The 23784-nt window shown below is 44.1% G+C and overlaps 1 protein-coding gene across 2 annotated transcripts in view; it reads right to left on the bottom strand.

Annotated features, from left to right (window-relative positions):
* KAZN (kazrin, periplakin interacting protein) overlaps positions 1–23784 on the bottom strand; it is a 1022442-nt gene that overhangs the window by 670683 nt on the left and 327975 nt on the right. The gene's annotated exons all lie outside the window — the stretch shown is intronic.

Here is a 23784-nt window from a genome sequence, read left to right as displayed (position 1 = left end):
TCTCCCATTATTGGCCATGAGAAGAACCTATCTAAGACATCACCAGACCAAGGAGGGTAAGAGACTTAGGGTGCAAAGCTGAACTTGACCTGCAGCCTGAGGCCAAGCCCTGCTGAGCCCAGTGAACCATGACTTAGGAATAAACACCTGCTGTTGTAAGCCCCTGGGTTGTTGGAGGGCTTATTACACAGGGTTATTTCTGCAACGACTAGTTAAATGAGGTGCTTTATTGCAGGCTACTAATTTTCTGTATTTGTCTCATTTCTTGTCAACTTCCCCACTAGGCTGTAAGATCCTTGAGAGCAGGGATCATGTTTCTACTTTCCCTGCTGTATTCCCTAATAAACAGCTCAATACATAGTTGCTGAATGGATGGATACTTTGTAATGACCCCCAACAGCTTTCTCTCCTTTTGGTGCTGGTAAAGCATGTTTTTGCTTGTGCGCAGTATCCTGCTCACAGCCAAAGAGCCATCCCTGCCCTCCCTCTCCACAGAAAGCAGGCTGGAGTGGCCGTGACTGAGAATGATAGGGAAAATCTTGACTTTCCTCTAGTTTATTAAACAGGAAAAGAGTAAATCATTTGTAAACTCTATTATTAGTCATCAGTTACATGCACTATACCACCTATGGTGGTCAAGAACCACCATTCAAGTTTGACAAAGAAGGGGTGAGCCTGACCCCTGTCTCAATCCATTTCTAAAGATTCACAGAAACATACAGAGAAACGGCAGCAAGCAGATACCACAGACCTTGTTTGCCAGGTGTGCTTTTATTCACTTCCAAAATTTTAGTCGGCATGCTAAAAATAATCCATGGAATAATTAAATGAAAATAAGAGAAATGAAGAACACACAGAGATATATATCAAAAGAACATTAAAATAATGTGCATGTGTTGGGGGAGGGAGGAGAGAGAGTTCATAAATCTAAACTTATAAAGAAAAAGAACTGCATTCCCTTGAACATAAATCAGAGGAATAGCTTCCATCTTCAACATGATCTAATGAGTTTTTATATACAGACATCCTGAGTTTCACTGGGGAGAAGAGAGAGAGGAGTGCCATGGGCACTATGGTATGGACAGATTTGGGGCTGATATTTGGACAATCTACAGGGAAGTCCATTTAAAAATGGCCCCCTTCAAGACAGAACCCATTCAATCTATTTTATCTATTTTAAACTGGCTTCTCCTGTGGATTGGCTATTTCAACCTGCTATATATGGCCACAATTGCCAAACTTGATGTCACAACCCACTGAGGTCTTTCTGATCATTTGTTACTCATAGCGAAGTCTTAAGTCTATAAAAGACTTGAGTTTTTAATGCAAATTTGAGCAAATTCAAGGCCATTTCTCTTGATTTTTTTTTTTTTTTTTTTTTTTTTTTTGGTGATGAGTTAAGAGTGAAAGAAGGGAGACAGAGGCACAGGAATGATGGGGAAATAGATGAACAGTACCTGGACAGTGATCCTCCAAGGTTGATGATACAAGAGAAAAGCATCTGTCACCAGCATCACTGCTGGGGCACTCTCGAACTGCTCTCCCAAGTGACACAGTTCTGGCCAACGAGACACCAGTGGAAATCTGCATTTGCTGTTCTGACCAGAGATGGCAGACCACCCCTGCCATCCCTTCTCCATCTTCCTAGCCTGATGCAAACATGATGCCCGCCACCTTAGCAAACACTTGCCTCTTCACAGAAGCAACAATCCCAGGGAAGATCTAGAGGACTAGAGCCTGGTCGCCCTCACGTGGAGGAGACACGGAACCCTGCTGCTAGCTGCCCACCTTCTGACTGCTTATTATGGGGAGAACAGTAAGCCCTCTCACTTGAGCCCAGGAGTCAGCTTTTCTGTTTCTCACAGCTAAAATCACTGTTAACTGATAGATGACCGAGTCACAGGGCTGTTGCCTCTGGACAATTCCAACACAGCACAGCATGCTCTATACACACAGACACACACACACACACACACACACACACACACACACACACACACGGAGAGACACATACGCACATACCCACGCTTCCCAAAGGCTCAGGACCTTAGGGAAACTGAGGCTGTTTACAGCGAAGCAAGGTGCTGCCTTCAGACAGGGGGCATGCTGACACCAGCTGTTTGGGGGCCACAAGAAGATGTTAACCTATGAGCTTGGTAACCTCAACGTGGTTAGTCAGAGGTTTAACCCGGGACCATTCAACGTGCTCATGAAAGTCAAGTTGACGGGTGAGAGAACCTGGTGTGAAGAACAGTGGAGCAAGACTGAGGTTAACCTTGACAAAGACAAGGGAAACAGACAATGTCTCCATTGTCTGCTTTTGGTTTCACGAGCCTGCTGAGACATGGGGCAAGAACCCAGCCAGCACTGTCGGGAAGGGATTCCAACTGAACTGGTTGAAACGCTGACCTCCCTTAAAGGAAGAAGGAGATGAGGAGGAGGAGGAAGAGGAGGGAGTTTCCAGGGTCGTGAGAGCCTTCCAGATACCCAAGTTACACAATGTCTGGCACTCAGTTGGCTCTCACATATATTAGCTCGCTTTCACCCTCCTACCCCTGCTGTCCCATGTCCCCGCATTGCTGAGTGGCCACCAGGACCTGCTAAGTCTGCCTAATGGTATTTAACTGCCCACCTCCATGCTGTTCTCCTGACCTGGTTAGGCTGCCTTCAGTCCCACCCAGAATCTTCACATTTTCCAGAGTGAATGCTCAGGCCATAGTATCCCCTATGGCAAGGGAGGGGGTGGCTGGAGAAAGCAGGTGCACAGAGGAGGCAGCATTCCGGCTCATCCATCACGGCAAGCCCGAGGCTGACATGAGGAATGATACCCCTCCCCATGCACAGACACACAAAGAGAGAAGGAGCGTTGGGGAAGCAGGAGCCCATTTATTACCCAGAGCCTGCCAACCTCACCACTGAACCTCTGCAGGGGAGGTGAGGCGGGCCGGGGCGGGCAGACAGCTTCTGGAAAGTCAGATGCCCACAGGAAGCCCACACATCAGCTCCGCACCTGCCTCTACTCACTGTTCATTGATCATTCCACGCCAAGACAGACCCTTGGAGGAGTCTGCCTAACCCCTTGTCTCTCAGGTCCTCCTCCTCACAAGCTTCATGGTTACTGGACCAAAGCCCCAGCAGGGCTGCTGGGCAGAGAAGTCCTCGGCCATTTGGGCACCTTTTCCAGAGGCCCCTGCTTGGTGGTGGTGGGGGAGTCACCCAGCACCTCAGCCCATCCATCTCTCCCCTGTGTCTTCTGCCCCTAATGTTGCCAGAATGTGAAACAACTGTACTGATAGGATGACCAAAAAAGGGCTAAAATGCCGTGCAAACAGCAGAGTGACGTGCACGCACTGCTTATTTTTAGTGCTCCTGCGATGCAACAGCTTGGGGGAATGCCCCCGATGAAACGGTACACAAAGGCAGAATCAACACACCCCGTTTTGTGCCCTGGCTCGGCTCGGGCTGGCGTCTAGAAAGGGCATCATTTTTGCAGTCAATGTTGCACTTCCTAATCTGCCCTCATCGCCAGCCCTAGCCCTAGTTGTTCCTTCTGGCTTTTGCCTTCTCACTGGTGAATGCTTCTGCTTGGGCTGCGCCCACTTAGTTATCTGCCCACGCTCGTCCCCTTGAGGCCACGCAGGCCTTTCGTGCAGGGGTTTCTCTGGATTCTATTTTTAAATAACATTCATTCCCCCAAAGTACTCCTTAAGGCACTGAGAATGTCCACTGCTGTCCACCGGGAACACGTGCGGCTGCACGTCTCTGAACTCCTGCAGCCTGTGGCTTGCAAAGCTCAGGGTTTATGTTTCTCACGCTACAAGAAGCTGAGTTGGCTCAGCTGCTCCAGGATGCTCTACTTTCTTCCCACACCGCCATCTGTAATGCTTCAGCCTGTTGCCTCATGGCCCCAAAATGACTGCTGTGGCCCCAGACAGGATACCTGTGTTTGTGGATTACAGATGAGGACGAAGTGAAGGGAACTGTGGGTACCGGCAGCCTGTGCTTCTTTTTATTAACAAATGGAAATGTTTCCTAGTGTCATCACCCCATGGGGCCACCCTGGGGCCTCGCTGGACAGAATGGTGCCACATGACTTCCTCCAGCTAGGCATGGAGAAATGAATATGGAAAAAGCCAGGTGGGAAGGGAGTCAGAAATGGCAATGGATGTGGAGCGTACGAGCCTAAAATGTCTGTTATAAGCCGCAGGTAAGCCTGTGTCGAGGGAACCACACGTCCCTAAAAGTTCCAGGAGTCAGTGGCTCCCCCTTCCCCCACAGTTCCTGGGTTCAGGGGCTCACCTGGAGAGCACGAAACTCTCCTTCACCTAAGTCATTAACTGGATTTGTAAACACTAATAAAAATGTTAGCATCTATAAAGCTCAACTATATTCCAATTAGTCTCCCCCTTGTCAGATTAAATGTTCCCTCAATCCATATGGTTCCTCCGGAAGAGTCATTTCCTCTCCCCATACACACCCACAAACAGTTCAGATCCATGAGCAGAGTTCACATAAAGGTGTGCTGCCAACATGGTGAAAATAACCACGGGTCCGCCAGTGTGAAGACTGAAGTTCAAGACTCGCATCAGGAAAATTCATGTGATGGGTGTTATAGTCCCAGACCCTCGTCAAGAAAGTCAGGGAAATTCTATGTTAAACTAAGGATTTGGGCTATCCAGACATGTTGCTCTAGGGACCCTGGTTGATCCACAAAGTAGGCCCAAGACTTGTCCTCAGAAGCTGCCTAGCATTTGAGGTATTTTTTTAATCCTAATTCCAAGACTGAGCAACTAGGTCGACCAGCACTACGTGAGAGCCACGTAGCATTTAATAATGAATTGTTTATTACGTGTGGCTGTGCTAAGTGGTTTTCAAGGGTTATCTAATGACAGCTTTGCAGCAGTCCTAGGAAGGATCTCCATTTTACAGATATGAAGAGTTAGAACTAGGCCCACAGAAGCTGTCCTTTGTCTGTGTTCTTAATGCCACCGCGTTCTGAATGCTTTGCTGGGTGCAGTAGAGGCCTGCTGGAGGGTGAGCAGAGCAGAGCACCTGGATTTCACTCGGCCTGTGAGCGCAGTTTCAAAGGCTGAAAGCAAAGCCTTTGGTGGATACTTGCATCAACACACACACACACACACACACACACACACACACACACGTAGACAAGGCATGTATCATCCCAAGATCCTGGGGTGGTGTGTTCACGTTGTCTTTCCAAGGAGCCACGATTTCCAAGGACACTGATAGGAGCTAAATTATGTCCTCCTTTGTATCGGTCAGGGGTCTCTAGAACAACAGGTTCTTCCTAGATCCATACACAGGAAGAGGTTTGTTACGAGGAATTGGTCCTTGCCATCATGGAGACTGGAAGTCCATGATTTGTGGCCTGCAGGCTGGAGGTGGGGGAGAACTGGGGGAGCAGCTCAGTCTGGGTCTGGAGGCCCGAGAGCCAGAGTGCTGAGGACAGCAGCGGATGGGTGTTCCATAGTTGGGCAGGAACGGCCCAATTCTCCCTTCCTCTGCCCTTTCATTCTACTTTGGCCCTTGCCACATTGGATGATGCCTGCCCACATTCGGGAGGGCAAACCAATGTCCCGAGTCCACTGATTCAAATGCTAATTTCATCCAGAAATACCCTCATGGACATGACTAGAAAGGATGCGTAGCCAACTATCTGGGCCTCCCATGATCCATGTCCAGTTGGTACATAAAATTAACCATTACATTCCCACATTCCTATGTTGCTCTTAACCCTCAGTACCCCAGAATGTGACCTTATTTGGAAACGTGATCTTTAAACAAGTTAAAATGAGGTCATGAGGGTGGTCCTGAGGCATTGTGACTGGTGTTCCTTATAAAAGGAGGAGACAGGGACAGAGAAACACAGAGGAAGTATGTAGACACAAGGAGAAGACCACCATCTCCAAGCCATGGTGAGAGGCCTCAGAGGAAACCAACCCTGCCAACACCTTGGTCATGGACTTCCAGCCTCCGGAACTACAAGGAAATTTCTCTTGTGTCAGCTCCCAATTTGTTACTTTGCTACGGCAGCCACAGGACACTAACACAGACACAGGCCTAGTTCTTAGCCTGAAGAGATACTGGGGCATTGAACAGCATGTGTGTGTGTGGTGGGGGGATGGTTCCTGGGCCTTTTAACTCTTGCTATGAATCCTTTAATCTTAACCTCTACCTCCCACGCTTGCTTAGAAGCCAAGAGCATGCCCAATGGCCACAGCCTGTGCGGGCTTTCCTTCCTGATTCTAACTTGGCTAACAGCCGTATTCCCATGTACCACCACTCCCTGCACTTACCAGCAGCCTGAGGGCCAAGAGGACCACACTGTAAGACCCACGGTATCGTTTGCAGGGCCTGAGGCAAAATGAAGAGGCAGAGAGGGCCCCCTTGTTCAATAGTTCTTAAGAATTTCAAGCCAGCAAGGACAGAGAACGGAACCAGGGATGGATCCCTTCTCAGCACGAGGCCCTGGGCAGCTACGCAGGCCTCAGGCCCAGGAGGCTTGCTCTGGTCTCATGCGTGGACTTGAATGAAGTGGGCAGAGAGCAGAGAGCCTTCTGCTTCCACAGGAATGCAACAGTGACAGTGTAATAGACACAAAGGGGACAGGTGCTGCTGGGGCTGGGACTCTGGCTTCACACACTACCTCTCTGCACAGCACCCGCCCCGTGGGCCTCTGTCTCGGTCGGCTGTCAGGACCAGAGGGTGGATGGCTGGCTGCTACAGAGGAGATGGAGGAAGAGAGTTTTGCTTAAGAGAGATGCCGGTAAAATGCTAAAGCCACCAGATGCTGGGATGTGAAGGAAATCCTTTCTGTTCAAAGCCATAACAGTTAGGAAAATGATGATAATGGCCAACTTTTATTGGGTACTTGACATATACCAGGCTCAGCTGCAAGCCCTTAATGGAGACTGTTTTGCTTCATCCTCTCAAGGGTCCCCTGAATGACACGTCTTACTGCCCAGGAACTGGGTTACAGAGAGTTTAAGGCTAAGGCCACAGTTCATCAGGGGAGGAGCTGGGATTCCTCTGGGGACCTGGGTCTCCTGGGTGCAGGCTTGAGAATTTGGCGTTGTTACATTTCCTTTCAGCAAACCCAGGAGGAGAAAAGTAAATCCGTGTGCTCCGAGGAGAAGGAACCAAAACAAATGCCAACTTGGCACTGGCCCAGAGCCGAGACAGAAGATCTGCTCTGGGGGGAGTGGGGGAGCAGGGTTTCCTATTTCCATCGAGGGGAAAATGGAGAAACCACCTCTGTTGGAATCTGCGGAATGACCTCACACAAAAACATGTAACGTCTGAACTTCCTAATGTGTCAAGCAGAGATGCTGATTGCAGATGCATTCGCTTCTCAAGGTACCTGTAATGCTCTGAAACTTCCGGATGCCATTTGTCGTTGAACGAATCCAGCATCAGCCACTGGCTCTTAGCTTTTCTCTCTACCTTCTCTCTAATCCATTCTTCACACTGCAACTTGGGCCATTTTTTTCATAAAGTAAACCTGACAGTCATTTCCTGTAACAGCATTCCATGCTCCGAGGACAAAGACAAAACTCCCTTCCCTGGCTGGCGAAGTCCTCTAGAATTTGGTCCCTACCTGCTGCCCATTTTCCTCCCCTTCCCTGCTCTCCATCACCTTCTGGGGCTCAGCCCCACTGGCCTCCTTTCAGAACCCCAAAATCATCATGCTCTCTCTTGCCACAGGGCCTTTGCCCAGACTGTTCCTATTGCTGGGACGCTCTCTTTTGCTTCTGTCATGTTGGTGACTGTCATTTGGTCCTCAGAAATCAGTTTAAGAGTCGATTCCTTCCTTTTTAAAATAATAACTTACAGAGCTATAATTCAAATTGCATACAACTTACCTACTTCATTGTACAATTCAATGGCTTTTGGCACAGTCACAAAATTATACAACCATTATTACAATCAATAATTTCAGAATATTCTTATCTCCCCGAAAGAAATCCCTTGCCCACCAAAAGTCACTCCTCATTTCCCCTTTCCTCTTCTTTCTTTACACCCTGCCCCAGGCAACCACTAATCTGTTTTCTGTCTCTATGGATTTGCCTATTCTAGACATTTCATATAAATGGAATCATACAATATGTAGTCTTCTGTGAATGACTTCTCATTTCAGCATCTTATTTTCAAGGTTCGCCCAGGCTGTCCCTTGGGCCAGAACTCATTCATTTTTATTTTATTTTATTTTATTTATTTGAGAGAGAGGACAAGCAGAGGGGAGGGGACAGAAAGAGAGGGAGGGAGACAAACAGACTTCCTGCTGAGCAGGGAGCCCAACGCGAGGCTCGATCCCAGGACCCTGATATCATGACCTATGCTGAAGGCAAACCTGAACTCATTCCTTTCTATTGTTAGTAATATTCCACACTATGGATAGGCTACATTTGATTTCTCTAGTCAACCGCTGATGGGCATTGGAGTTACAGATGTTGGCTACTGAGAATCACGATGTTGTGAACATTTATACACAAGTGCTTACGTGGACATCCGTTTTTGATTCTCTTGGATAAACACCCAGGAGTGCAAGTTCTGGGCCGCACGGTAACTCTGTTTAACCTTTTGAGGAATTGCCAGATTGTTTCCCAAAGTGGCTGCACCAGCCTTCATCGCCACCAGCAACGTGTGTGCACGTGTCCATGCGTTCCAATGTTTCCATATCTTCCGCTGACGCTTGCTATTAACTGCCTTTTTGATTCCAGCCACCCCAGTAGACGTGAAGGGTGTCTCACTGTGGGTTTGCTCTTCCCTGATGGCTAATGACTGTCAGAATCTGTTCCTATGTTTATTGACCCTTTGTATATTTTCTTTGGAGAAATGTCTCTTCAGATCCTTTGCCTGTTTTCTAATTGGGTGGAGTGGTTTCCTCTTGAAATCGGATGCCTCCACTGCCAACGACCTCTTTAAGAATAACCCTAGAAAACGTGTTTTTCTTTTCCCCCTCTTAGAATGAAGAACACGTTTCTGCTGTGACAAGCAGGAGTTCAGCCTCAAAAAAATAATTTAAAATCTGGGGACTTGATAAAATGCCTTGATAGAGTCTGTAAATCCAGAAGGGAAGACTCAGACTTCAGGGAATTGTTTTGTCTGAGAAATGGCAGCCCAATTAATATTCTGTGAAAGTTAAAAAAAAAAACAAAAAACAACACACACACACACACACACATAAAAAATTTTAAAAAAAATCTTGCAAGTGCCAAGTTCTGGGTGGCATCATTCACTGTGGTTTGCTCCCCCAAGTCTTCCTGTGCTCTGTGACCCTTCCATTCTGTGAGTCACCCTAGAGAATAAATAAACTCATTTGTCTGACCTCATTCTCTAGCAAGGGCAGATCGAAATTCCATGGAGAAATTACAGAAACGGCACTCCACTTCCTGCAAGGTGATTTTCTCCCGAATCTTCCCCTCCAAGGCTCCCCTTCTGACATTAGCATCTATTATCTTCCTGGCTGAATTCTTCCCTGAAGGGCACTCAGCATCTCTGGGCGATGTCAGTGTCAAGGCAACCTGACCAGCTGTGAAGGAAGCATGGGCTCCTGGATGAGGGCGGAAGAGAAACCAGCGGGAAGATTCTGGGGTCCGTGCAAAGCTGTCCTGACTTCTGGGGTGAGAGAAGTCCCAGGAGCTGGAGGTGCACACCACGCAGAGCTTCTGGTTCCTTGGTAAGACCGTCTCCAAGCTGGCAAGAATGCTCAGGACCCCAGGGCCTCTATGTCTTTGCGTCAGTGTCTTGGAAGGAATTAGAGCATCCTTTAATGAGGATCACAGGCCAGAATCCCCAGGACGACAGGGATGCTCAGTCACGCATTCCCTTGCAGAGCAAGATGCCTGAATGCAGCCAGGCACAAGGGATCTGGAGGGTGGACTGTGGCTTCTGTGTTCTCGGGAATAAGGTTCGGTTCGGTCATAAGGAATGAGGAATCATCCAAACATGTAGGTAGGTTGAGGGTCAGACTTCCTGCCTAAAGACACATGTTTTAGGGGGGAGTTGTATTCACGGGGTGATTTTCAAGTTCAAAATGGAAGTTCGCTCCCTGGAAACTCTGAGCAGGCACGGGTCACCCCATCTCACTGAGTGACAGGAGTTCTGCCTCTGGGTTCTGTCCAGCCACTGGACCACAGCTGGTATGGGATACGAGCGGAATGTTTGCAGACAGAGCATTTCGTAGGGCAGAGCATGGAGACGAAGGTGTCAAGAAGGGTTTTTGGTTTTTTTTTAAGGTAACGAAAATTTTTTTCAGACAAAATCTTTCTTGAAAATTCACTGCATATGGGATAAAAGCAGAACTCAGCTGATCCAAGGGAATTACTTAAAATGTATGTGTGGGGCATCAGGGAGCTAGGATGTTGGAATGAGGGCAAATGGCCATTAGGAGACTTTCTTGATTTTAGCCGCATGTCCCTGGAATCCCTCAGTCCTGGGCAGACTGGGACAGTTGATCACCCTGGCGGAAACCACTCACTGGACCAGTCCCCTGTGGCCTCCCACGGGAACCACCAGGGCTCTAGTAAGTGTACGACAACAGGGGCCAGGGGCCCTGTGTTTGTTTCTCAATCCCCTTAAGGAAGTTCTTAAGGAATGTTACTCAGATAGAAGGGACAAAGGACCCTTAGGACACACTTAAAATATCACTGTCATTGAGGAAATGCCAGGACGAAAAAGGAGCAGGAGAGGGACATCTAGCAGGTTTCTAGAATGTTCTGGACCTTGGGTCAGATGCTTCATATGCATTATCTTAGAAAAACCCAAGGTATGATTTGGAGATAGGACAGTGAGGTTGGCATGGATGCTGACTGGGTCATTAATGCACATGTGTCTGCTTCGAGCATCCTTGACCTTGCCATCATATTGTACTTTTGTATGTCTCAAAGGGACCCCAGCAGGGCCCCACCTTTCATCACCGCCTTCCCCATATGCCTCCGCTCACCATTCTTCCAGCAAGCTGACTTGGCTCCAACCCCCGCCGCCTGCCAGGGCTCTTGGCTAGAAGGCTGTTTAGCGACATGTGGCCCTCCTGCCCACCCATCCCCACCCATCCCTCCACCCCAGGTCTTAGAGACACTCTGCCACTTCTGGCTTTGGAAGGAGGGCTGCATCAGAATAAAATCCTAGATTAAGGAAGTTGCAAAATCCTGAAGGGTGGGCCAGGCCAGGCTCCACACAGCCCCCCACCAAATTGTGCAGTTCTGGGGTGGGGGAGAAAACAGCCTGACGAGGCCCAAGGAGGAGAGGTGCAGGAGGCAGGCCCGAGCTACCCACAGGGCTGTGCTCAGTGTTGCAGGGACAGTCCTTTGGGTCCTGGGTCAGGTCAGGTGATGGCAGTCCTAGGATTCCCGTCTGGCTCTGGGGCACCAAAGTTCCTTCAAATTCAGATGCTGCCACATGCCTTCCAGCTGATTGGCTTTCTGTGTCCAGAAGCAATCCCCAGACCTGTTACTGCTCATAAAATATATGTCTGCCTCTCAGTTGCCTTCGCCCTTCACATCTGGTGGGAAAACGGGGTTGGAGTATTTGTAGACTCGGAGGCAAACCCAGCCCTCTCAGGGACCTCAAATGGGGTGACTCCTGGATTTCTGTTGTGACTAACTGGATCAAAGAGACATTCTGACTGGATCAAAAAGACACCCAGAGACATTGGTGGCCCCCTGACATGGCACTGATGAGAACGGTCAGGAATCATTCCAGAAACATCCAGTGAATTGGTGTCAAGTGCCTCTGGACGTTCAGTGCTACAAGTTTAAGTGCTGACTCCAAATTAGAGTTGGCAGATTCCGGATGTGTTGGGTCTGAATCCTGGCTACGTACTGCCTGTGTGAAGGGCAGGCTGCTTAACCTCGATCTCATGACCCTGAGATCATGACCTGAGTTGAAACCAAGAGCTGGATACCCAACTGACTACACCACCCAGGTACTCCAAATCCCCCCCATCCCACCTTTTTTAGATTTTATTTATTTATTTGACAGAGAGAAAGAGCGAGCACAGGTAGGGGGGCACCTTCAGCAGCAGCAGAGGGAGAGGGAGAAACAGGCTCTCTGCTGAGCAGGGAGCCCGATGCAGGGCTCGATCCCAAGACCCTGGGATCATTATCTGAGCTGAAGGCAGCCCCTTAAATGACTGAGCCACCAGGTGCCCCCCAAATTTCCCCTTTTTATAAGGGTGCTGATCATATTGGATCAGAGCCCCCCCCGCCTTACACCTGCATGATCTTATCTTAACTAATTACACCTCCAACAGCCCTGTTTCCTAATAAGGTCACATGCTGAGCTACTGGCAGTTATGATTTCTATATACGAATTGTGGAAAGCCACAGTTCAACCTGTAACAGCTACTCACCTTCTAGACTTGAGTTTTTTCCTACAGCAAGCAGGTAGAGAAGGTGGTCAGCATCTCCCCATACCGACCAGCAAAGACACTCCTGCTGCCTTCACCCCACATCCTTGGTCCTGCAGCGTTAAGGTCTGTCTCCCTCACCGAGGCAACGTTCCCCTTCTTTCTCCCTGCCCTTCTCAGCATCCAGGACACCGCTGTGCACCCTAGCAGACACTCCATAAATATTTATAAGTGAATGAATGTGCCATTTTGTTTAATCCTCCAACACCTCTAGGAGATAAACATCATTATCCTGTTTTATGATAAAGAAAAGTTTTGTGATTTGTTCATATTTGAAGCTACTGTCTTTGGACAAAGGTGCCACCTGTCTTAACGGCTGGTTTTCTAGAACATCCCAAAGCCCTGACAGTACGAAACTCACTAGATAGGTCTGCCTAACAGATCCCAAGGCTTCTCCAGGAATCTCCTAGTGAGAATCTCCGGGCATCTTTGTTTTTTAACAAATGCCTGCGTGTGATTCTATAATCGGTTCCATTTGGGACTAACTGCCTGAGGATGAAAACACGAGGGTGGAGGGGGCAGGAATCTCCCTCCTTTTGATTTCGCATTTTCCTCTGAAGGAACAGTAATCTGGAAATACCCCCCGCCCCCAGCTTCTTTCGCCTGCTAATTAAGTGTCCTCCCTGGTGAGGCTGGGACAGGGAACTAGGCAGGCCTGACTTGACCTTTTCCATGCTCAATCAGCCAGCTCAGTGCGCACATTCAGTCTGGTCTGTTCTCTGCCAGGCAAAGGGGGTCTTGGAGGGAAGGTGGGGGACAAGGTATCAAATTGCTTTGGTATTTAGATTACACTGGAAACATTCAAACAGGCAATAAGACCATTTTGAGGTCATTATTTAGAATATGTCCACAGGCATAGCCTCTGAAACTCATGAAACCTATGACAGATACAAATCAGATGACCACTTTACAAAAAATCTGTGAGAAGGTTCACAGTTTCCCAGAACAGACTTTACAGGCCTCCTGATTGACAAAATATGCAGCACCATGAGTGCTGAGGAGAGACTGTTGCCAAAAACAGAAAACAAAAAACAAAACAAAACAAAAACCCGATTCTGATCAGGCCTCTGGATCCAACTAGAACCAGTTTTCAGAAAATAAAAGAGAGAGAAGAAAATCTTAGCTGACATCATGTCTGGATGACAAAATATCCAGAATGTGGGAAATTTATAGGGTAAATGATCTCGCTTCTTCAACAAATAAATGGCCCCAAATCAATAAGAAGAGGAGAAAACCAGAGATGCCGAAAGGCTTAGGAAATTGATCAGCTAAATGCAATGTGTGGATTCTGCATTAGAGTCAAACAGATCAGCAGTTAAAGAAAGTATGAGGCTGTGATGGAAATGTGAACACACACGAATTATTTGATCAGATTAAGTAACTGTTGCAATTTTTAGGTAACAAAGTAATGCAGTGTTGTTAAACAAAAGGGTCCTTATCAGTTAGGCATGTGAATTAAAAGGTTTAAATTTAGATTTTATAATGCCTGAGAATTGCTTCAAAGTAATCTGGAGGGGTCATGGGTGGGATGTGAGATGAGGCGATCATTCTCACAGCAGAAAAATGGACACAGGAGAGTCCTTTATACTGTTCTAACTTTGTATATTTTTAAAAAGAAACTTAGGCATGATCAATGGCATTGTGGCCATGTTTTTGAAAGATGCCTTACCTTTTACAGATATGTGCTTTGCTTTAAACTTGGAAACCACTGAGGTTGCTGGAGGAGAGGTGGATGGGGGGAATGGGGTAACTGGAGGATGGGCGTGAAGAAGGGTGTGTGACATAATGAGCACTGGGTGTTATATGCAACTGTTGAGTCACTAAATTCTACTCCTGAAACTAATAATACACTATATGTTAAGTAAATTGAATTTAAATTTAAAAATATTTAAAAACTAGAAATAACTGAAGTGAAAATATAAATAAATTTAAGTTTCTATAAGAAAAATAAAATAATTCAGGGTTGAGTGTGTGTTACAGACTGAATGCTTGTGTCCCCCACTCAAGTGCATATGTTGATGCTGTAATCCCCAGGGTGATGATTATTTGTGGGTGGGGCCTTTAGGGGGCCATTAGGTCATAATGATGGAGACTTTATAAATGGGATTAGGGCCCTTTTAAAAAGAGACACAAGAGATATGATCACTCTCTCTACCATGACAACCTTCCACAAGTCAGAAAAAGGGTTCTCATCAGACACCAACTTGGCCAGCACCTACATCTTGGACTTCTCCATCTTCAGAACTGTGAGAAATAAATGTTTGTTGTGTAAGTTACCAGCCTACGGTAATTTATTATGGCAGCCCAGGCTGACTGACATAGTGTGTGATGGATAAAATACAATTGGCTGTATATTGTTAATTTTCAAAGCTGAGCAATGAGCACATGGGTCCTCTTTTTATTATTTTCTCTACCTTTATGGGTTTGAAATTTTTCAGTAAAAATTTTTTAAAAATAGATAAAAGAGGAACTACTTCCTAAAACCTATTTTATGAGGCTTCTATAATTTTGATATCCAAGCCAAACAAAGTTCAGTAATGAAAATTACAGGCCAATCTCATGGATGGATATATAGACAGAAGTTCAAAGTTAAATTTTTAAATTTTTTATTTTTTAAATTTCTTTTCAGTGTACCAGAATTCATTGTTTATGCACCACACCCAGTGAGTGCTCCATGCAATACGTGCCCTCCATAATACCCACCACCATTTATTTGTTTGTTTGTATGTTTATTTGAGAAGGGGAGAGGAAGACAGGGAGAGAGAATCTCAAGCAGACTCTGCACTGGGCTTGGAGCCTCACACAAGGCTCGATCTCACAACTCCGAAATCATGACCTGAGCTGAAACCAAGTCAGATGCCCAACCAGCTGCACCACACAGTTGCCCCCAAAGCTAAATTTAAATCAAAGATTAAGAAACTAAACCCGACAATGTAAGTATAAAATGAAATGGCATGATAAATGAATTACAAGGTTAGTTAGACATAGGGAAATTACTCACGTATGTTATGGGTTGACTCGTAGCCCTCTAAAAGCTGTTGAAATCCTAACCCCAGTACCTGGGAATGTGAGCTTATTTGGAAATAGAGTCTTTGCCAGTGACCAAGACGGGGTTATTAAGGTAGACAAAAAAGAAAATTTGGCCTTACAAAAAAAGAAAATTTGGACAAAAAGACAGATATAGAGAAGATGATGTGAAGAAATAATGAGAATGTCATCTTTCAGCTAAGGAACGCTGGAACCTACCAGAAGTTAGGAAAAGGCCTCAAAGCCTTCAGAAGGAACCAATCCCACTGATGCCTGGAGACTTCCAGCCTCCAGACCTGAAAGATAATAATTTCTGTTGTTTAAACCACCCAGCTTATGGCACTCTGTTATGGAAGCCCCAGGAAGCTAGTACAATGTAATTCACTGTATTAACGAAGGAGAAAAAACCATGTGGTCACCCCAATAAATATTGAGAGAGCAATCCATAAAATTCAGCTGCTATTCATTGAGTACAATGATGGAGGGAGGAGGAGGAAAGGAGAGAAGGAGGAGGAAGAGGCAGCAGAATTTTTAGCAAACAAGGAATTGAATCAATTTCACTAACTTAAAGGGACATTTACAAAACACTTACAGTAAATACTCTGTTAAATGGTGAAACTTAAGTTTCTCTTTAAAAATCAGGAACAGCACAAGAACACACCTACTATTACAACTTCTGTACAATATTGTACGGGGGAGGGTAGTCAGCACAATAAGGTATATATATATATATATATATATATATATATATATATATATTTAAATGACAGCAAGAAAAAAGTTATTGATCTATAAAAATAAAACTGCCACTTCTTCCGCATATAATTTTCACCAGAATAATTTATAGACAAATTATTAGAATGCATCAAAGAATTCAGCAAGTTTCCTAATATGTAAAAGGCAATGGATTCTATATACCAGCAAGAAACCATGCAATTTAAAAATACCATTTACTTTAGCATAAATTTATTAAATAACCTAAGAATAAATCTAACTAAAGATGTATAAGACTTATGTGAAGAAAACTATAAAACTTTAAAGACATTAAAGGTGTCTTCAAAAAGAGACATACCATGACCATGGATATGAATACCCAATATTATAAAGACATGAATTATCTTTTTTTTTTTTTAAGATTTTATTTATTTATTTGACAGACAGCGATCACAAGTAGGCAGAGAGGCAGGCAGAGAGAGAGGAGGAAGCAGGCTCCCTGCTGCACAGAGAGCCCTATGCGGGGCTCAATCCCAGGACCCTGATTTCATGACCTGAGCTGAAGGCAGAGGCTTTAACCCACTGAGCCACCCAGGTGCCCCAAGACATGAATTATCTTAAATCCAATGCAATTCACAAAAAAAAAAAAAGCAAAAAAAATTTTTTCATGGGATTTGATAAGCTGATCCAAAAATCAATATGGAAGAAAAAAATACTCCCCCAAACAGCCAAGGCATTAAAAAAAAAAAAAAAAAGCCAAGTAGGAAAATGTGCCCAACTCACTACCAAGATTATAAACCTACAGCAGAAAATAAAATATAGTCTTCATCAGGGGATATACAATAGGACAGTGTAACAGAACAGAAGCCCAGAAACAGACCAATGCATATATAGGAACCTGGAATATGATCGATGTGACATTATAAATCTGTGAGATGCCTGAAAGATTGGTTATCCATAAGGGAGAGATAAGAAATTGGATTCTGTCACATCAGAGAGACGCTAGTTTCAAATGGCTCAGCAGTTAAGAACAAAAAATAAAAACTTTAAAGTTCTAGAAAACAATATAGGAGAATACCTTCATTATCTTGGGCTAAGGAAGGATTTCTTAAATAAGACATAGAACTCAATTACACTGAAATTTAAAGAATAAGAAGACAAGTCACAGAAAGGGGAAGATATTTGCCATTTGTAACAATGAACAAAGGAGTGTTATCCAGGATGAACAAAAAACTCCCAAGTATCAGTATGAAAATTACAAACAGTCAAAGAATGGGCAGAACACACGAACAGGCATTTCATAGAAAAAAAATGGATAATAAATGTATTAAAATATGTCAACTTCATTAGCAGTCAGTGAAATGCCCATCAAAATACAAGAAGATATCATTTCATGCCTTTCATACCATTTCATACCTTGTCCAAAATCAAAAAGCCTCACCATATCAATGACAGGTGCCTTAGGATGACAATCCTGTTATCCTTGAGGGAGACTGGTATACTTAGGGATGGATGGAATTCCTGGGTGGTAGTCTGTGGCCATAAATGAGTCAGGGTTAAATGCTCAAATCAAAAACTATTCTATGTATTTAAAATGGAGAGTGATTTGCTATTGGGAATTAGGCACTTAACAAAATTGTTGGAGAGGCTGAAGGAGCATCTTACTATTGTGATCCCCCCCCCGCCACTTCAGGAATATAGAGAATGGAGTCACTTTGGGACCTACTACCTCTGAGACAAATCCTGGAGTTATGACAGAGGCATTTATCCTTGCTTTCTCTGAAACTGCCTGCCACACACAGGAAGCTGGAAAAAGGGCACGTGAACCTTCTGTACCAGGATTAGGGAAGCCAGGTCTCGGAGGTTGCCCTTCCCATTGTCTATTTCTTTCCTTCCTCCCTTCCTCGCCCTCCCTCCCTTCCTTCTCCCCCCCCCACTTCTTTCTTTCCCTCTTCCCTTCCTCCCTCTCATTCTTCCCTCCTTCCTTTCTGAGATATAACTCACATAACCATAAAATTCATGCTTCCAAAGTGCACAATTCAGAGGTTTTTAAATGTATTCATAAGGTTGTATGATGATTACCATCTAATTCTAGAACATTGCCACTTCCTCCAAAAGAAACCTGTAGCAGTCACTCCCCATTCACCCCCATGTTGCCCCTGGCAACCACTCTTTTGGTCTCTGTGGTTTTGCCTCTTCTGGACACTCCATATACGTGGAATCATACAATGTGTAGTCTTTGGTGGCCAAGTCCTTCACTTAGCGTAATGTTGTCAAGGTTCGCCCATGTTGTATGTATACTTCGTTCTTTCTGCCACATATCAGTTACTTCACTCCTTTTTATGGTAGAATAATAAACTATCATATGGCTATGCCACATTTGGTTTTTGTATTCATTAGTTGGTGGACATTTGGGCCATTTCCACTTTGTGGCTACAAGTGAATGATGCTGCTATGAAAATTCATGTACATGTTTTTGTATGGACACATGCTTTTAATTCTCTTGGGTGTACACCTGGAGTGAAATTGCCAGGTTACCTGGTAACTATGCTTAACCTTTTGAGAAACTGACAGACTTTTCCAAAACTGCTACACTATTTTCCATTCCCACTGATAGGGATGAGTGTTCTAATTGATCCACATCCTTGCCAACACTTGCCGCCATCTGTCTATTTGATTATAGTCCTTCTAGATGGTGCGAAGTGACATTTTTTTTTAGAGAGAGGTAGAGTGGGGGAGGGACAGAGGGAGAGAAAGAATCTTGAGTTCCTCCCCTAGCGCTGAGCCCAGGGCTCCATCCTACAACCCTAAGATCATGACCTGGGCAGAAATCAAGAGTCGGAAGTTTAACTGACTGAGCTACCTAGGTGTCCCGTGATGTGACATTTTATTGTGGTTCTGATTTGTATTTCCCCTGCCATTGTTCCCTGTCACTCAAATATATGAAGAAGGACACAGGGAAGCTATTTCAGGGAATTTGCAAGCAACAATGTCCAGGACCATCAGGGAAGATGGCTTTGCTCCTTAAAATGTCTTCTCCATCTTGTATGAGTACATTCAATTGGGAAAATCTCATTTGGCTCTAGAAACCCAGCTACAAGACGGTCTTTGTTTTTTGTTTTTGTTTTTTAAGGTTTCCAACCTCTATTTATGAAAGGACAGTTGGATGGGAGTTCTGAAGACCAAGACAAGAGATCCATTCCAGGCCCCGAGAATCCTGTTTACCTCTGTTTACAAATATTATCACTTTTACTCTGCTCACTACGACATGAAAAAACTAGGACGCACTTCCCTAGAGATACCCTTTTACACAGGTGCATCAATTAAATATTCAAGAACGTTCATGCTAGCATTGCTCTGGAGAGCAAAACATTAGGAAAAATCTACTTGTCTACCAGCTCTAAAATGTTTGAATAAATCATTGTATTCAACAATGGATGCTATATAACTTTAAAATACATGAACTTATGATACACAGATGAGTATGTATGGACCTTGAAAACAGAAGATAGAGAAAAAGTATTAAGGAGCAAAAGAATACGTAAAGTATGATTTCACTGATTTGAAGGTCAAAATCAGATCAAGGTAAAGAACATATTGCTTAGGGACACACTAACACACTCACATGTAGACACACACACACACACACACAGCATCTACCTACTACAAAGTTGTGGTTTTCACTGAGCATCAGAACCACCTGGAGCTCTTCTTGGAACCCACATTCTTGGATCTCTCCCCCAGAGTTTTTAACTCAGTAGGTCTGGGAGTGGGACCTAAGAATTTGTATTTGTAGCAAATTTCCCAGGAATATTTCCATTGTTGGGCCAGGGATTATACTCTAAGAAACACATGGGGATGATAAATACCAAATACTGAATAGTAGTTACCCTGGTGGGGGACAGAGACGTGATTAGGAAAGCACATACAGGAGATTTCAATGATACTAGTTGTGTCCAGTTTATTAAACTAGGTGTTGGGTACTTGACTGTTTTGCAAGGTGGTGTTTTAAAAATTACTCCTTAAATATATGTATGCATTGCATCACACTCTTGTAAATACAATATATTTCATAATTTTAAAATGTAAGCAAAATAACACATAAAAAATAAATTGGTCCCATACAACTCTTCTATTTCACACTAACTATTTCCCCCCTCTGTTGAGTCATGTTCTTGAATAAGAAATGAGTCATGGACAACTGAGCTAGTATTCAGAAATGTTAGACAGAACTCCTCTTGGGACACCTGGGTGGTTCAGGTGGTTGAGCGCTTGACTCTTGATTTCAGCTCAGGTCTTGATCTCAGGGTCATGAGGTCAAGCCCCATGTTACGTTCTATGCTGGGTGTGGAACCTGCTTAAGTTCTCTCTCTTTCTCTCTGCTGGCCCTACCCACTCACACACACTTTCTATCCCCTAAAAAAAAAAAAAAAAAAAAAAAAAAAAAAAGACAGAAACCTTCTTGGGAAAGGGAACATTAATTGAGCTCCATCTAGGATTACAGACCAATATCCCTGATGAACACAGATGCCAAAATTCTCAGCAAGACACTAGTCAACAGGATCCAACAGTACATTAAAAGGATTATTCACCACGATCAAGTGGTGAATAAATCAAGATTTATTCCTGGGCTGCAAGGGTGGTTCAACATCTGCAAAGCAATTGATGTAAATACATCACATTAACAAAAGAAAGGACAAGAACCGTAGGATCCTCTCAACTGATGCAGAAAAAGCATGACAAAATACAGCATCCTTTCTTGATTAAAATGCTCCACAGTGTAGGCATAAAGGGAACATACCTCAATATCATAAAAGCCATCTATGAAAAGCCCACAGTGAATATCATTCTCAATGGGGGAAAAACTGAGAGTTCTCCCCCTAAGGTCAGGAACACAACAGGGATGACCACTCTCACCACTGTTGTTCAACATGGTACTAAAAGTCCTAGCCTCAGCAATTTGACAACAAAAAGAAATAAAAGGCATTCAAATTGACAGAGAAGAAGTCAAACTCTCACTCTTCACAGATAGCATAATACTTTATGTGAAAACCCCAAAAGACTCCACCCCAAAATTGCTAGAATGCATACAGGAATTCAGCAATGTGGCAGGATATAAAATCAATGCACTGAAATCAGTTGCATTTCTATACATTAACAATGAGACAGAAGAAAGAGAAATTAAGGAATTGATCCCATTTACAATTGCACTGAGAACTGTAAGATACCTAGGAATATTCCTAATCAAAGAGGTAAAGAATCTGTACTCTAAAAGCTACAGAACACTTATGAAAGAAGTTGAAGAAGACCCAAAGAAGTGAAAAAACATTCCATGCTCAGGGATTGGAAGAACAAATACTGTTAAAATGGCAATGATACCCAGAGAAATCTACACATTCAGTGCAATCCCTATCAAAACACCATTGACATTTTCACAGAGCTGGAAAAAATAATCCTAAAATTTATATGGAGCCAGAAAAGACCCCAAGTAGCCAGAGGAATGTTGAAAAAGAAAACCAAAGCTGGTGGCAACACAATGCCAGACTTAAAGCTCTATTACAAAGCTGTGATCATCAAGACAGTATGGTACTGGCACAAAAACAGACACACAGACCAATGAAATAGGATAGACAACCCAGAAATGGTCCCTCAACTCTACGGTCAACTAATCTTCAACAAAGCAGGAAAGAATGTCCAATGGAGAAAAGACAGTCTCTTCAACAAATAAATGGTCTTGGGGCAACTGGACAGCCACCTGTAGAAGAATGAAACTGGACCATTTCCTTACACCACTCACAAAGATAAACTCAAAGTGGATGAAAGACCTAAATATGAGGCAGGAATCCATCAAAATCCTAGAGGAGAACACAGGTAACCTCTTCAACTTTGGCCACAGCAACTTCTTGCTAGATATGCCTCCAAAGGAAAGGGAAACAAAAACAAGAATGAACTGTTGGGACTTCATCAAGATAAAAAGCTTTTGCATAGCAAAGGAAATATGGAACCTATGGAATGGGAGAAGATTTTTCAAACGACATATCAGATAAAGGGCTGGTATCCAAAATCTATAAAGAACCTATCAAACTCATGTGTCTGATAGCCATTTGTATGTCTTCATTGGAGAAGTATCTGTTCGTGTGTTCTGCCCATTTTTTGACATGATTATCTGTTTTGTGTGTGTTGAGTTTGAGAAGTTCTTTATAGATCCTGGATATCAACCTTTTGTCTGTACTGTCATTTGCAAATATCTTCTCCCATTCCGTGGGTTGCCTCCTCATTTTGATGACTGTTTCCTTTGCTGTGCAGAAGCTTTTGATCTTGATGAAGTCCCAAAAGTTCATTTTTGCTTTTGTTTCCTTTGCCTTTGGAGATATATCTTGAAAGAAGTTGCTGTGGCTGATATCGAGGAGGTACTGCCTATGTTCTCCTCTAGGATTCCGATGGATTCCTTAAGAAATTAAAAATAGAGCTTCCCTATGACCCTGCAATTGCACTACTGGATATTTACCCCAAAGACACAAATGTAGTGAAAAGAAGGGCCATCTGTACCCCAATGTTTATAGCAGCAATGGCCACGGTCGCCAAACTATGGGAAGAACCAAGATGCCCTTCAACGGATGAATGGATAAGGAAGATGTGGTCCATATACACTATGGAGTTTTATGCCTCCATCAGAAAGGATGAATACCCAACTTTTGTATCGACATGGACGGGACTGGAAGAGATTATGCTGAGTCAAATGAGTCAAGCAGACAGAGTCAATTATCATATGGTTTCACTTATTTGTGGAGCGTAAGGAATAACACGGAGGACATGGGGAGATGGAGAGGAGAAGGGAGTTGAGGGAAATTGGAAGGGGAGATGAACCATAAGAGACTATGGACTCTGAAAAACAATCTGAGGGTTTTGAAGGGGCAGGGGGTGGGAGGTTGGGCGAGCCAGGTTGTGGGTATTAGCGAGGGCACGTATTGCATGGAGTGCCGGGTGTGGTACATAAACAATGAATTCTGTTATACAGAAAAGAAATTAAAAAAAATGTTGAGGGGGGAAAAAAAGAACCTATCAAACTCAACACCCCAAAACAAATAATCCAGTCAAAAAATGGATAGAAGACATGAACAGACATTTCTCCAAGGAAGACATCGAGATGGCCAACAGACACATGAAAAAGTACTCCACATCACTCGGCATCAGGGAAATACAAATCAAAACCACAATGAGATACCACCTCACGCCAGTCAGAATGGCTAAAATTAACACGTCAGGAAACAACAAATGTTAGTGAGGATGTGGAGAAAGAGGAACCCTCTTACACTGTAGATAGGATGCAAGCTGGAGTAGCCACTCTGGAAAACAGTATGGAGGTTCCTCACAAAGTTAAAAATAAAGCAACCCTGGGACCGAGCAACTGCACTACTAGGTTATTTACCCCAAAGTTACAAATGTAGTGATGCAAAGGGGCGCCTGCACCCCAAGGTTTATAGTAGCAATGTCCACAATAGCTAAACTATGGAAAAAGCCAAGATGCCCATTGATGGATGAATGGATAAATAAGATGTGGTATATATATCACTATATATATATATATATATATATATATATATATATATATA

This window comes from Lontra canadensis, unplaced genomic scaffold (assembly GCF_010015895.1).
Source record: "Lontra canadensis isolate GAN:19392208 unplaced genomic scaffold, GSC_riverotter_1.0 scaffold25, whole genome shotgun sequence".
Classification (NCBI taxonomy): domain Eukaryota; kingdom Metazoa; phylum Chordata; class Mammalia; order Carnivora; family Mustelidae; genus Lontra; species Lontra canadensis.
The sequence above is the reverse complement of the archived record's forward strand: the minus strand, read 5'-3'. Positions and strand labels throughout refer to the sequence as shown.